Below are 15,318 nucleotides of genomic sequence, written 5' to 3'. Positions count from 1 at the left end.
ATAACGAGCGCTATTTCATCGCTATCGCTACGTAGCATATAGGTAGTCTGTCGCTATTGAAATTTTCTTTTTAATTAAGAAGACTTCTCAGACTAAGCTATGATCGAAGCAACAAATATATCCGCAAAAATTATATTAAGGTTAAAAAATTAATTTGTTTGAAAAGGGTAAAACCGTCATAAACTAAAAGTTCATTTAAAAGGGGTATATATGATATTTTAAGTTTATACTGAGTATATATCACATTCAAGTCATAAAATAAAAAATTCATCAAAATTTTAGAAAAAATGAGGAAAAAGAATAAATACCGAGATAGTCCTTGAGCTCAAGGTAACCAATATCCAATAAAGGAAACAGACGCGTTGCCCCTGAAATAAAAATAATAATAATCAAGTTAAAGTCTAATAAACATAAATAAAATCAACACATCCTAAAAAATATAAGACCACCGAGATGTTTAATTGTACGCATTTAACATACCGAACGATATGATGGCAAATAAAATCAGAGTACCAACAACTCCAAATGAAGTAATGGTCGTAAAATTGCGGAAAAATTGCTTATTTTTCACTTGAAACCTGTTGAAAAAATATAATTGTAATTATAAAATATTAAAAAATATTAAAATCTATGAAGAGTGAAGAACTAACGCATATACGTGCTTCCAAACTGTATGATCTATGCAGACTGTATATGAAATAACACCAATACTCCATATATCTGCTTCCAAACTGTATGCTCTATGCAGAACTTCTTCTGGTGCGACATAATATGTACTTCCAACTATATCATTAAGCCTTTCTTCAGCAATATTAAAATAATAATAATACTCAAAATCCCTAGGATGAACATCTAATAACCAACAAACCTGAGCAGCAATAGTATGTGACCGAGTTAGAAAGAGGTTGCTGATGCAAGCAGTATTGAATCCAGGCTCAGATAGCCTATAGCAGCTCTAAGTCCAGCACATCCTGCCCCAACCACCACCGCATCATACGTATGATCAACAACAATATATCTAAAATCAAGGGACTTAATAGAAAGGAATTTTAGAAGTGTTAGGATGTCACATGTAATTTGGTTGGAAGTTATAGTTGTGATAAGCAAGAGATATGAGCTCTTGAACCTGGAGGATTAACCAGTCACCAGATATCAGCGCATTGGCTCGCTGGCGCCTTGCTGATGATATGTCAAAGTGAGCAGGATTTTGTCCAACTGCATCTGGTACATGACTCGAGCACCTGGGTTTAGAAAAGATACATAGCTTAAACCAATCCTAATACATTGCAAATTATTTAGTTTTGCATAAGGTAGAGAACAAAACTACAGATACGTGTAAAGAAGCTAAAAACAAAGCATAAACGTGTTCTGTAACATAGGCATAAAGATTAATGGTTTTTAGGTTAGATTTGTGCAAATGAAAACAACCTATTGGTTTCGTTCCGAGTTTCCTAATCGCGATAGAAATCGTAGTTAAATTCAGGTTCCGAAGAACATAGTGAATGTACTGTGCAATTAATCTCTCCTGGTAGTTGTTTTGCTAGGGATTCATACACGAACACTCATTTTAGGTGTAAAAAGCTGTTCGTATTTTCGATTTTGGTTGTTGATGAAGTAGTTTCGTATCCAGTTATGTGAAATGCGGTTTTAATTTAACATCGCATTGATTAATTGTTTCGTTTCATGCCCTAGCTTTGCTTCAATTGAGAATTTGCAGATTAAACATTTAATATTCAAAAGTAAAATTCTTTATTATATAGAGAGAGATCGATAACCTGTATTGAAGATTGAAGGTCGATTGAGAACATTGGACATCAATAACCTGTATTGAAGATTGCAAAACTTATCTTGGTAAGGATTTGTTGCCCCATCGATTGCCATAATAGAGAAGAAAGAAGACCGATTCGTGCTTCCATGGAGGGCCTGTTCAATTTCACGGACGAAAGGGAAGAACATTTTAGGGTGTGAGAAACAGGAAAGGGGGAATTAGAAACGGGTCAAATTTTGTTTATTTCTGGTCCCTTGTTAATAGGCAATTACAACTTGAAAGACACAAATATATTTAAGAGGCTCATAATGAAGGTTGTAATAGTTACCTGGTTTCGTGGCGGAATAGTGGTGGTAAGTGGTTACTAACCAAGTTGCGTCAAATGGTGATTCACGGCGGTGGCTGTTCTGGTTCATAGCGGTAGTTGGTTGGTGACAACGGCGAAGGTGTAACGCGGTGGGATTGCTTTAGCATCGTATATAAGTGTTGTACATGTGAAACTTGCAATACTGTCTTGAACGGTTAAATAGTATCCGAGCAACAAATGTTCATCGGTTTAAGAATGTTAATGGTCTAAACCAATTAATGCTCAACGATTCCAATTACAATCCAAGAAAGGACTATATCAGTGTTAGAATGTTAATCATGTGATCCAATTTATGCTCAACTGTTCGTATTATTTTCTTTAATGTTTTATAGTTTATTAAATAATCATTTAATCCAATTTATGCTTAATCATTCCAATTTATGAACAACGGTTTCAATTATTTTCTTTAGTGTATTTATGTTGTTTATAATATATTAATGTATTATAGATACTAGTGGGAAGGCCCGCGCGTTGCAGCGGGTGTTCCGAAGTCGTTTGCCGACAACGGTCTCAACTTAAAAAATAACCGGTGGTTGCCCCACCTTTTCATATATTATAAACCAATGAACCTTTACTAAACCGAAAAGGATAAGGGGACAAAAATAAATTAAGGTTCTATTGGTAAAGGTCTATTAGTTGACAATATGTGAAAAGGTAGAACCACCACCGGTTATTTTTTTAAGTTGGGACCGTTGCCGATCAACCGCTAATAGTTAGGTAGCTTGCTGCCATAAAAACTCAATTTGATTTGAGTCAAGTAACTATAGAATACTGCAAATTCACACTCTAGATTTTCTTATTACATTTGTTATAATTAAATATTTCACATGCATACACTCGATTATAAATCCCTTTGCATTGAAGATGGATAACTCATACAAATATTATACATTAACTTCTAAGAGGACATATACCTCATTGTCATGGCAAGGAAACGTGACAACTTTCTCAACTGGAAAACTTCGATCATGGTCAGGGTTTGATGCCATTTTCCATATTGATAATCCATTGGATGTTGCAACGGCTATCAACTCATATGGCCTAAACTTGTTACATGTTTGAAAACCAACAATCAGTAAGCACTATTAGAGATCACTTTGTTTACATAAACTTGTTACATGTTTAAAAACCAACAATTAGAGAGCATTATTACAGATTTCACACGAGTCAGAATTTCTGGCCTTGATCCAACCAAGATACACACCCGAGCCTGACAACATGAAACGACACAAGGAGTTAAGTAAAAAAAAAACTCGAAAACTTAAATTTATAAATAATGTAAATGTACCTGCAAATAAGTCATGTATGGACTTGGATTCACGGCTCTTAGCGCGCGATAAATCTCGAAAGGATCTGCGAACGTTCGGCGTTCAAAACGCTGACTTAAAAGAATCTGGAAAATATCACCTGCAAGAATGTGTTCTTTCGCTTGTAATACTGCTGACTTGTATTCGTCACTGGTCATGCTCGACTGGGTTAAAGGAGTTCCGAATTGTTGGGTGCTTAACTCGACAGAGTCCGGAGCTAACTTTGGCCTAATGATTAAGAACTAAGTAAGGATTACGAAACAACCAGAATGTTATAGAGAAGATAAGTCACTTACAGATCACAATCGCGTACTTTAGACGCCAATATTTCCAAACGTTTGACTCCATCTTTGTAAGCTTCTTCGGTGGATGGATACTGATCAAGCCTAACCCAGTGAATTATATATGCTTTCTAATGATTAAAATTTATCAAAAAGATAGATAATCAATGATGGAAAAAAATTGTATATAACTAAGATATATGGCAAGATTTCAAACCTTTTGGATCCTAATGCAGAAAAACAAACCTTGGACGAAAGTCGCAAAAGATAGGCCAAACCTCAATGACGAAAATGGCATTTGGGAATAAAAGATAGAAGCCACCACACTGGGTGGGTTTAAAAAAACCCTAATCTCAAGGGTTTGATAAAAAAATCTCCTTAAAACAAACATCAGGATCCAAAAGGCTACTGAATGTAGTAGTAAGCTTGGAATGTCTATATAGAACATGAGATGCCTTCCCCTCACTAAACGCACCAGTTACCAGCAAGTCCCATATGAGTTAATATTTATGCATATTAGCCATAATCAAAAGAATCACAGACCCCCTCCGCCCGTATCGCGAACCAGATCACCCGTAACGGAGTACAAAATCAAACCAAGCGACACGGGTTCGCGATCCGGACCAGAAAAAACAGGGTGTACGCAATTTTCATTAAATTCGTTACAAATCATATAAAATCACGTTTTGGGAAAGTTCCGACTGATTTAGCGTTTGGGAACGCTCCTATTCGCGTAAAATGCTAATTCAGACGCAAAATTACCAAATACTCGACTCACATTCTTTCAACATCTGGCCCGTATTTGGCAAACTGAACCATTATCTCTCTGCCACCAACAACTCTTCCTGAATGCTCGTAACTGGCGCTGGTTACTCATGCAAAGCCGGTTTCGCGTCAAGCGCTGCGTTAAGCACTTACCGGTGACAGTTTACTCCCGTTACATGGTATCAAACACGCGTTTTCTATCTCCGTTACACGTGCTCGAGAAAAACGCGTTACAGACGCTGCATTATGCCTGAATGACAAACTCAGTTACGTGTCGAGCGGCTAGTTCACTGCGTGCCGGGGCCAAGTAACGTGTCGCCAGACGCGCGTTTCCCAGCTCTGGTACATGTAATCGGCTCTGCACGTTTATCCGGCTTTTAAACATGCGTAAACCGAGGCATGATTGCCTGTAACTGGTGCCAAAAACCAGAAAGTCAGAACCTAGAAGCTGTACAGTAATTTCAAAATTAACCGTTCTGACCAGAAATTCCCTCCTTTTAATTGACAATGCGTAAACCGAGGCATGATTGCCTGTAACTGGTGCCAATAACCCTTTATTGAATCAACTCCTTTTAACCAGCAATTCAAACCCGCTTGACCCGACCCGTTATACCAGTTTCCCTTTTAGTTGATATTTTTGGATTTAACCCGTTTGAGATCAAACAGAACCCAGATCGACCCATTGACAAATAAATGGGTCATGCATACCTTTAGATTATTTGTTCCAAATCGAATCATTTGCTACAACTGCCATTCTGTTTGAATGCCCAACAAAAACGAATCATTGTCAATTAAATCTCACGAATAATACCAGAGTATTCCTGCTTGGTCTAATTTCACCTTTTCTATGATGATCTGGAGTCTGGACCAAAAGAACACCAATACCTATTAAATTAAAACAATAAATATCAACATGTTTGCGATCAAAAGTCAAACTAATTACTCTTTAAAACTCACGAATAACATCATGTAAGTGATTATGTGACATTAAGAAATCCAAAAATTAGTTGTAACAAAACAAGCCAGCAAAAAAATTTAAAGCTTGGGCACCGGGTTATTTTCAAAATCTTTTGTTAGTAGTTATTAAAAAGAAACAGTTTGAAGGTACCTCAATGTGTTAGTCAATAGGCACGGCTCTCATTTTCTCACTCGTGTCAGATTGTTGTGTTAACATATAGTTTGGTAAAACCATGCTATAACCCTGCAATTTAATAAACAAAACTTCACCTAGATAATGTAGGTCCCTAAATTTATACCGTATAAATACATATTCGAAATTTTACCTCCTGTTTCGGTAATTAGCGTAGATATCATCAACATGATCAACATCAACAAGCAGATTTTGGTGTCAGAAAAGTCAATATAAACAACAGGTTCTTCAAATAAGTCTTCCATCTCAATCTTATATGGTAGGTTTTGTATCAAATCCAAACTAATAGCCAAATAGTTATAAATTAGACACAAAATCATGAAAGAAAGATGAAATACCATGGGTACATATTGATCATCCTCCTCATCTTCAAAGATCTCAATACTCTTCGATGATTGCTTCGGTTCACCTGATTTTGACAAAAACAAAATCATCTTTTAATGAAGTATACACTAAATAAATTTAAACAAAAATCTTAATGGCTATGTAGTGAAAATTTTTTGTAGCCAGACCCTTTAATTATAAACAATATAACAATAATCTTAATCATTCAGAAAACTTTAATTTTTTCGATAAAAAAGATGTAAAACTTACCCTGTCGTTGGTCCTTCTTGTCATCATTCCTTGTAAAGATCAAATAACAACAAATATAAGCAAAATACGTGACTACCTGTAATCACCACCATAGATACCATCTGAGGATTCCTCTGCCAGAATCCTAACCGCCACCGACTCACTCAAGAAGGAACCCTAAAGCCGCCACTGTTGAGGCTTCGATTTTTCCACTACCTACCACTTCTATTGCCCCAAACAAAATCATCACTGACCTTTCGTCATATCATGGTAGAAACCTTTGACCCGATGGACTTTGGTGCTCCGATTAAACCCTCACAGCTCCATGATCGGCCAAACAAATGACCAAGTTCAGATTATGCTTATTGATTTGAATGACCTCCAAAACTGGTGTCTGCTCCCCACTCTCCGTTTTCTTCAGTCAATAAATGGATTAGATCAAATGGAGTGGCGATTGATTTCTCACTTGTTTTGCGGTTGTAGGGTTTTGAGAGGAAGATATACGCCGATGCAGATGAAACGCCGCGACATAAATACAGGGTTTCCCAAAACTCGGTGGATGAAATCCCTATTTTAACCCTATCGCGTCTTAAAATTTTGTGGACTTTCTTTATATATTCCTTTAAAATGGCTTGTATTCTTTGTACATTATGCTTCTAAATTTGCACACATAGTAAAATTACATTTTGATCCATCACTTCTTCTTTTTAATATATTATAGATTATAGATTATTTTAATCAATATTATTTTAAGTACTGCATTTAAAACATCATAAATGTTGATTTTAAAACAGAACATGTAACTAAATTTTAGATTATATATAGATTATGATTATTACAATACATTTATTAGAGGATGGTGCCAAAAAGGCGATTTTACCCCTAAACTAACCTCATTTAGTATTGTAATGTAAGCATAAAAACTTGTATTTACTACAAATGCATTTAAGAGGCTCATAATGAAGGTTGTAAAAAAATTGATATAACTAAATTTTTAAGTATACTAGGGAGAAAGCCCCGTGCGATGCACGGCATGCATAATAGTTATTGTTTGTTCGTGGTAAGACGTCTGACACGGCCGATGCATAACATGTAAGACAATACGCCTACAAAGGGGCGTGCTTAAACTTTATTAAACCATGGACCATAAGTTGTTTCCTTGGCAAAACTTGCCGGCTAAAAAGAAGTGAAAAAAGATGTCTTCCACAATGTTTTCAGAACCGGACCGGAGGTTGACCCGGTCGCCTACCGGTCCGACCGGTTCGACCGGATTTAAAACCCGGATTACGTCATAAATTATATAAAAATATATATAGAATATAAAAAAAAAGTTTTGAAATAAACACTATAACCAACGTATAATAAGAAAAGATTAATGTTTTGAAATAACTCTATAACCATTGTACATTATGGGTAGTCCGAATCTACGAATATTTTGAAACTAAAAATAGTATAATAGTTACGTAAAAAGAAAAGAAAACTTGAATAAGGAAATAGAAAATTAAATATGAAAAAAAGTAAAAACAGAGAAACTCAAAGTAAAAAAAAATTAATGGGTGTTGGAAACATAAAAGTTTTATAACATATTCTAGAAAAGATGCACATAAAGACTTTGTGCCAGCTGTTAAATCTTTGTTTCCCGAGAAAGAAAATGATGGTAAGTTGGTAATAGCTAATGGAAGCAAATCTCTTCCACATATTTTATTTGAATTTCTTCAGTCATTAACCAGTGGAAGCAATTTTCACCTTCTTCACCAAACGATTTGGTACCACATTTTCACCTTCTTCACCAAGCGATTGGGACCAAAACATACGACGTTAATGTCTTGGTTTCCGGCTAGAACCACCTGCGATTGAGATCCATTTGTTGGCTTGTGATCTGATGGAACTCCGCCGCTGATAACCGGCCCGACCCTTACTTGACGACCCGCCGGCCCGACCGCCCGGCTCCCGGCCCGACCGCCCGGCTCAGTGTAGAAACGGGTTAAAGGGCTGAACTGGCCCGGTAGTGTTTCCGGATCCCGGCCAGACCGGTCCGACCAGCCGGTCTGGTCCGGTTTTAAAAACGTTGGTCTTCCAAGAAACAAAAATGAAACAGAAAAAGGAAAAACGCATAAACTCTCGCACGCCTTCCTATCTTATTGGATAACACATAGACCAAACTTTTGCTAACGCATGGCACCGTCATCCCCAATCCCATCACCAACCAACTGACTGCAGTGAAATAACGAAAATAAAACTATTAAAAATGGTATACTATGTTTACGTATATATGCATCGAAAAGTTGTAAAAAACTACCTTTATCTCAGTGACAAAATAGTTGTTGCTCATGTACCTGTCGTTAACACTTGTCACGTCCCATTTGCTACAAACCATTATCATGACATGTCCGGTGCTCCCTTCACAGAGTTCACTAAGGAACATATGACTGCTTGTACTACCGTCGGACGTTTGCAAACTAAGGGGGTTGGTCATGGCAATAGAGGAGGAAAGGGAACTATGAACCTACAAACATAACAAAACCGGCAATCTTATAGCATAACCAAAGACCGTTCAACTGTCAACAAATTAATCATATACTAATGAATGATATTAAATGACAGGGATATTCAAAGAGGCACAATAAAACAATGCAATTTAATTAGTTTTAAAGCGACTTTTGGTATCCTAGGTTGTAGTTAGAGTTTCTTGAATTGGTTTTTATATAATGTTAGACTTTATAAAAGAGAACAATTTATTAAGAAATACCTACCACTTGTACACTATTAATTATGAATGTGATGGTTCATTTATATGGCTTTGGACATCACATGATTTATAAAAAGTTTAATTCTTTTAATTTGATTTGAAAACATATTTTAGAGTTGTGTGGCTAACCTAAATATAGTATCATTAATGAACCTTAAAAAACCTTTACCTATTTTTCCTCGTAACTAACAATTTAAAAAAGAACAAATTAATCAAATTTGCATGTGATATTGTGATTGAAATTTTCTTTTTAATTAAGAAGACTTCTCAGACTAAGCTATGATCGAAGCAACAAATATATCCGCAAAAATTAAATTAAGGTTAAAAAAGTTAATTTGATTGAAAAGGGTAAAACCGTCATAAACTAAAAGTTCATTTAAAAGGGGTATATATGATATTTTAAGTTTATACTGAGTATATATCACATTCAAGTCATAAAATAAAAAATTCATCAAAATTTTAGAAAAATGAGGAAAAAGAATAAATACCGAGATAGTCCTTGAGCTCAAGGTAACCAATATCCAATAAAGGAAACAGACGCGTTGCCCCTGAAATAAAAATAATAATAATCAAGTTAAAGTCTAATAAACATAAATAAAATCAACACATCCTAAAAAATATAAGACCACCGAGATGTTTAATTGTACGCATTTAACATACCGAACGATATAATGGCAAATAAAATCAGAGTACCAACAACTCCAAATGAAGTAATGGTCGTAAAATTGCGGAAAAATTGCTTATTTTTCACTTGAAACCTGTTGAAAAAATATAATTGTAATTAGGAAATATTAAAAAATATTAAAATCTATGAAGAGTGAAGAACTAACGCATATACGTGCTTCCAAACTGTATGATCTATGCAGACTGTATATGAAATAACACCAATACTCCATATATCTGCTTCCAAACTGTATGCTCTATGCAGAACTTCTTCTGGTGCGACATAATATGTACTTCCAACTATATCATTAAGCCTTTCTTCAGCAATATTAAAATAATAATAATACTCAAAATCCCTAGGATGAACATCTAATAACCAACAAACCTGAGCAGCAATAGTATGTGACCGAGTTAGAAAGAGGTTGCTGATGCAAGCAGTATTGAATCCAGGCTCAGATAGCCTATAGCAGCTCTAAGTCCAGCACATCCTGCCCCAACCACCACCGCATCATACGTATGATCAACAACAATATATCTAAAATCAAGGGACTTAATAGAAAGGAATTTTAGAAGTGTTAGGATGTCACATGTAATTTGGTTGGAAGTTATAGTTGTGATAAGCAAGAGATATGAGCTCTTGAACCTGGAGGATTAACCAGTCACCAGATATCAGCGCATTGGCTCGCTGGCGCCTTGCTGATGATATGTCAAAGTGAGCAGGATTTTGTCCAACTGCATCTGGTACATGACTCGAGCACCTGGTTTTAGAAAAGATACATAGCTTAAACCAATCCTAATACATTGCAACTTATTTAGTTTTGCATAAGGTAGAGAACAAAACAACAGATACGTGTAAAGAAGATAAAAACAAAGCATAAACGTGTTCTGTAACATAGGCATAAAGATTAATGGTTTTTAGGTTAGATTTGTGCAAATGAAAACAACCTATTGGTTTCGTTCCGAGTTTCCTAATCGCGATAGAAATCGTAGTTAAATTCAGGTTCCGAAGAACATAGTGAATGTACTGTGCAATTAATCTCTCCTGGTAGTTGTTTTGCTAGGGATTCATACACGAACACTCATTTTAGGTGTAAAAAGCTGTTCGTATTTTCGATTTTGGTTGTTGATGAAGTAGTTTCGTATCCAGTTATGTGAAATGCGGTTTTAATTTAACATCGCATTGATTAATTGTTTCGTTTCATGCCCTAGCTTTGCTTCAATTGAGAATTTGCAGATTAAACATTTAACATTCAAAAGTAAAATTCTTTATTATATAGAGAGAGATCGATAACCTGTATTGAAGATTGAAGGTCGATTGAGAACATTGGACATCAATAACCTGTATTGAAGATTGCAAAACTTATCTTGGTAAGGATTTGTTGCCCCATCGATTGCCATAATAGAGAAGAAAGAAGACCGATTCGTGCTTCCATGGAGGGCCTGTTCAATTTCACGGACGAAAGGGAAGAACATTTTAGGGTGTGAGAAACAGGAAAGGGGGAATTAGAAACGGGTCAAATTTTGTTTATTTCTGGTCCTTTGTTAATAGGCAATTACAACTTGAAAGACACAAATATATTTAAGAGGCTCATAATGATGGTTGTAATAGTTACCTGGTTTCGTGGCGGAACAGTGGTGGTAAGTGGTTACTAACCAAGTTGCGTCAAATGGTGATTCACGGCGGTGGCTGTTCTGGTTCATAGCGGTAGTTGGTTGGTGACAACGGCGAAGGTGTAACGCGGTGGGATTGCTTTAGCATCGTATATAAGTGTTGTACATGTGAAACTTGCAATACTGTCTTGAACGGTTAAATAGCATCCGAGCAACAAATGTTCATCGGTTTAAGAATGTTAATGGTCTAAACCAATTAATGCTCAACGATTCCAATTACAATCCAAGAAAGGACTATATCAGTTTTAGAATGTTAATCATGTGATCCAATTTATGCTCAACTGTTCGTATTATTTTCTTTAATGTTTTATAGTTTATTAAATAATCATTTAATCCAATTTATGCTTAATCATTCCAATTTATGAACAACGGTTTCAATTATTTTCTTTAGTGTATTTATGTTGTTTATAATATATTAATGTATTATAGATACTAGTGGGAAGGCCCGCGCGTTGCATCGGGTGTTCCGAAGTCGTTTGCCGACAACGGTCTCAACTTAAAAAATAACCCGTGGTTGCCCCACCTTTTCATATATTATAAACCAATGAACCTTTACTAAACCGAAAAGGATAAGGGGACAAAAATAAATTAAGGTTCTATTGGTAAAGGTCTATTAGTTGACAATATGTGAAAAGGTGGAACCACCACCGGTTATTTTTTGAAGTTGGGACCGTTGCCGATCAACCGCTAATAGTTAGGTAGCTTGCTGCCATAAAAACACAATTTGATTTGAGTCAAGTAACTATAGAATACTGCAAATTCACACTCTAGATTTTCTTATTACATTTGTTATAATTAAATATTTCACATGCATACACTCGATTATAAATCCCTTTGCATTGAAGATGGATAACTCATACAAATATTATACATTAACTTCTAAGAGGACATATACCTCATTGTCATGGCAAGGAAACGTGACAACTTTCTCAATTGGAAAACTTCGATCATGGTCAGGGTTTGATGCCATTTTCCATATTAATAATCCATTGGATGTTGCAACGGCTATCAACTCATATGGCCTAAACTTGTTACATGTTTAAAAACCAACAATTAGTAAGCACTATTAGAGATCACTTTGTTTACATAAACTTGTTACATGTTTAAAAACCAACAATTAGAGAGCACTATTACAGATTTCACACGAGTCAGAATTTCTGGCCTTGAACCAACCAAGATACACACCCGAGCCTGACAACATGAAACGACACAAGGAGTTAAGTAAAAAAAAACTCGAAAACTTAAATTTATAAATAATGTAAATGTACCTGCAAATAAGTCATGTATGGACTTGGATTCACGGCTCTTAGCGCGCGATAAATCTCGAAAGGATCTGCGAACGTTCGGCGTTCAAAACGCTGACTTAAAAGAATCTGGAAAATATCACCTGCAAGAATGTGTTCTTTCGCTTGTAATACTGCTGACTTGTATTCGTCACTGGTCATGCTCGACTGGGTTAAAGGAGTTCTGAATTGTTGGGTGCTTAACTCAACAGAGTCCGGAGCTAACTTTGGCCTAATGATTGAGAACTAAGTAAGGATTACGAAACAACCAGAATGTTATAGAGAAGATAAGTCACTTACAGATCACAATCGCGTACTTTAGACGCCAATATTTCCAAACGTTTGACTCCATCTTTGTAAGCTTCTTCGGTGGATGGATACTGATCAAGCCTAACCCAGTGAATTATATATGCTTTCTAATGATTAAAATTATTTATCAAAAAGATAGATAATCAATGATGGAAAAATTGTATATAACTAAGATATATGGCAAGATTTCAAACCTTTTGGATCCTAATGCAGAAAAACAAACCTTGGACGAAAGTCGCAAAAGATAGGCCAAACCTCAATGACGAAAATGGCATTTGGGAATAAAAGATAGAAGCCACCACAGTGGGTGGGTTTAAAAAAACCCTAATCTCAAGGGTTTGATAAAAAAAAAATCTCCTTAAAACAAACATCAGGATCCAAAAGGCTACTGAATGTAGTAGTAAGCTTGGAATGTCTATATAGAACATGAGATGCCTTCCCCTCACTAAACGCACCAGTTACCAGCAAGTCCCATATGAGTTAATATTTATGCATATTAGCCATAATCACAAGAATCACAGACCCCCTCCGCCCGTATCGCGAACCAGATCACCCGTAACGGAGTACAAAATCAAACCAAGCGACACGGGTTCGCGATCCGGACCAGAAAAAATAGGGTGTACGCAATTTTCATTAAATTCGTTACAAATCATATAAAATCACGTTTTGCGAAAGTTCCGACTGATTTAGCGTTTGGGAACGCTCCTATTCGCGTAAAATGCTAATTCAGACGCAAAATTACCAAATACTCGACTCACATTCTTTCAACATCTGGCCCGTATTTGGCAAACTGAACCATTATCTCTCTGCCACCAACAACTCTTCCTGAATGCTCGTAACTGGCGCTGGTTACTCATGCAAAGCCGGTTTCGCGTCAAGCGCTGCGTTAAGCACTTACCGGTGACAGTTTACTCCCGTTACATGGTATCGAACACGCGTTTTCTATCTCCGTTACACGTGATCGAGAAAAACGCGTTACAGACGCCGCATTATGCCTGAATGACAGACTCAGTTACGTGTCGAGCGGCTAGTTCACTGCGTGCCGGGGCCAAGTAACGTGTCGCCAGACGCGCGTTTCCCAGCTCTGGTACATGTAATCGGCTCTGCACGTTTATCCGGCTTTTAAACATGCGTAAACCGAGGCATGATTGCCTGTAACTGGTGCCAAAAACCAAAAAGTCAGAACCTAGAAGCTGTACAGTAATTTCAAAATTAACCGTTCTGACCAGAAATTCCCTCCTTTTAATTGACAATGCGTAAACCGAGGCATGATTGCCTGTAACTGGTGCCAATAACCCTTTATTGAATCAACTCCTTTTAACCAGCAATTCAAACGCGCCTGACCCGACCCGTTATACCAGTTTCCCTTTTAGTTGATATTTTTGGATTTAACCCGTTTGAGATCAAACAGAACCCAGATCGACCCATTGACAAATAAATGGGTCATGCATACCTTTAGATTATTTGTTCCAAATCGAATCATTTGCTGCAACTGCCATTCTGTTTGAATGCCCAACAAAAACGAATCATTGTCAATTAAATCTCACGAATAATACCAGAGTATTCCTGCTTGGTCTAATTTCACCTTTTCTATGATGATCTGGAGTCTGGACCAAAAGAACACCAATACCTATTAAATTAAAACAATAAATATCAACATGTTTGCGATCAAAAGTCAAACTAATTACTCTTTAAAACTCACGAATAACATCATGTAAGTGATTATGTGACATTAAGAAATCCAAAAATTAGTTGTAACAAAACAAGCCAGCAAAAAAATTAAAGCTTGGGCACCGGGTTTTTTTTCAAAATCTTTTGTTAGTAGTTATTTAAAAGAAACAGTTTGAAGGTACCTCAATGTGTTAGCCAATAGGCACGGCTCTCATCTTCTCACTCGTGTCAGATTGTTGTGTTAACATATAGTTTGGTAAAACCATGCTATAACCTGCAATTTAATAAACAAAACTTCACCTAGATAATGTAGGTCCCTAAATTTATACCGTATAAATACATATTCGAAATTTTACCTCCTGTTTCGGTAATTAGCGTAGATATCATCAACATGATCAACATCAACAAGCAGATTTTGGTGTCAGAAAAGTCAATATAAACAACAGGTTCTTCAAATAAGTCTTCCATCTCAATCTTATATGGTAGGTTTTGTATCAAATCCAAACTAATAGCCAAATAGTTATAAATTAGACACAAAATCATGAAAGAAAGATGAAATACCATGGGTACATATTGATCATCCTCCTCATCTTCAAAGATCTCAATACTCTTCGATGATTGCTTCGGTTCACCTGATTTTGACAAAAACAAAATCATCTTTTAATGAAGTATACACTAAATAAATTTAAACAAAAATCTTAATGGCTATGTAGTGAAAATTTTTTGTAGCCAGACCCTTTAATTATAAACAATATAACAAT

At 36.1% G+C, this 15,318-nt stretch overlaps 2 long non-coding RNA genes across 6 annotated transcripts; both read right to left on the bottom strand.

Moving 5' to 3' along the window:
• Nucleotides 1-3,648: 3,648 nt before the first annotated feature.
• LOC110938725 lies at nt 3,649-6,892 on the bottom strand. Of its 4 annotated transcripts, none has more exons than XR_004893336.1 (8): nt 6,233-6,892; nt 5,977-6,047; nt 5,772-5,889; nt 5,597-5,689; nt 5,197-5,373; nt 4,502-4,901; nt 3,756-3,854; nt 3,649-3,670 (listed from the first exon to the last, which is right to left on the bottom strand). It is a non-coding gene; the product is annotated as an uncharacterized LOC110938725 (long non-coding RNA). The 4 variants fall into 4 exon arrangements; XR_004893337.1 differs by having other exon boundaries at nt 3,756-3,828; XR_004893335.1 differs by lacking the exons at nt 3,649-3,670; nt 3,756-3,854 and having other exon boundaries at nt 4,371-4,901; nt 5,197-5,243; nt 5,329-5,373.
• A 5,403-nt stretch (nt 6,893-12,295) lies between these two features.
• LOC110938723 lies at nt 12,296-14,837 on the bottom strand. Of its 2 annotated transcripts, XR_002591633.2 has the most exons (7): nt 14,740-14,837; nt 14,472-14,516; nt 14,340-14,386; nt 13,645-14,044; nt 12,895-12,993; nt 12,563-12,809; nt 12,296-12,485 (listed from the first exon to the last, which is right to left on the bottom strand). It is a non-coding gene; the product is annotated as an uncharacterized LOC110938723 (long non-coding RNA). The 2 variants fall into 2 exon arrangements; XR_002591631.2 differs by lacking the exon at nt 12,296-12,485 and having other exon boundaries at nt 12,769-12,809; nt 12,895-12,967.
• Between the last annotated feature and the right edge of the window lie 481 nt (nt 14,838-15,318).

This window comes from Helianthus annuus, chromosome 5 (genome assembly GCF_002127325.2).
Source record: "Helianthus annuus cultivar XRQ/B chromosome 5, HanXRQr2.0-SUNRISE, whole genome shotgun sequence".
Classification (NCBI taxonomy): domain Eukaryota; kingdom Viridiplantae; phylum Streptophyta; class Magnoliopsida; order Asterales; family Asteraceae; genus Helianthus; species Helianthus annuus.
Note: the sequence above shows the minus strand (reverse complement) of the source record. Positions and strands in the feature narration are given on the sequence as shown.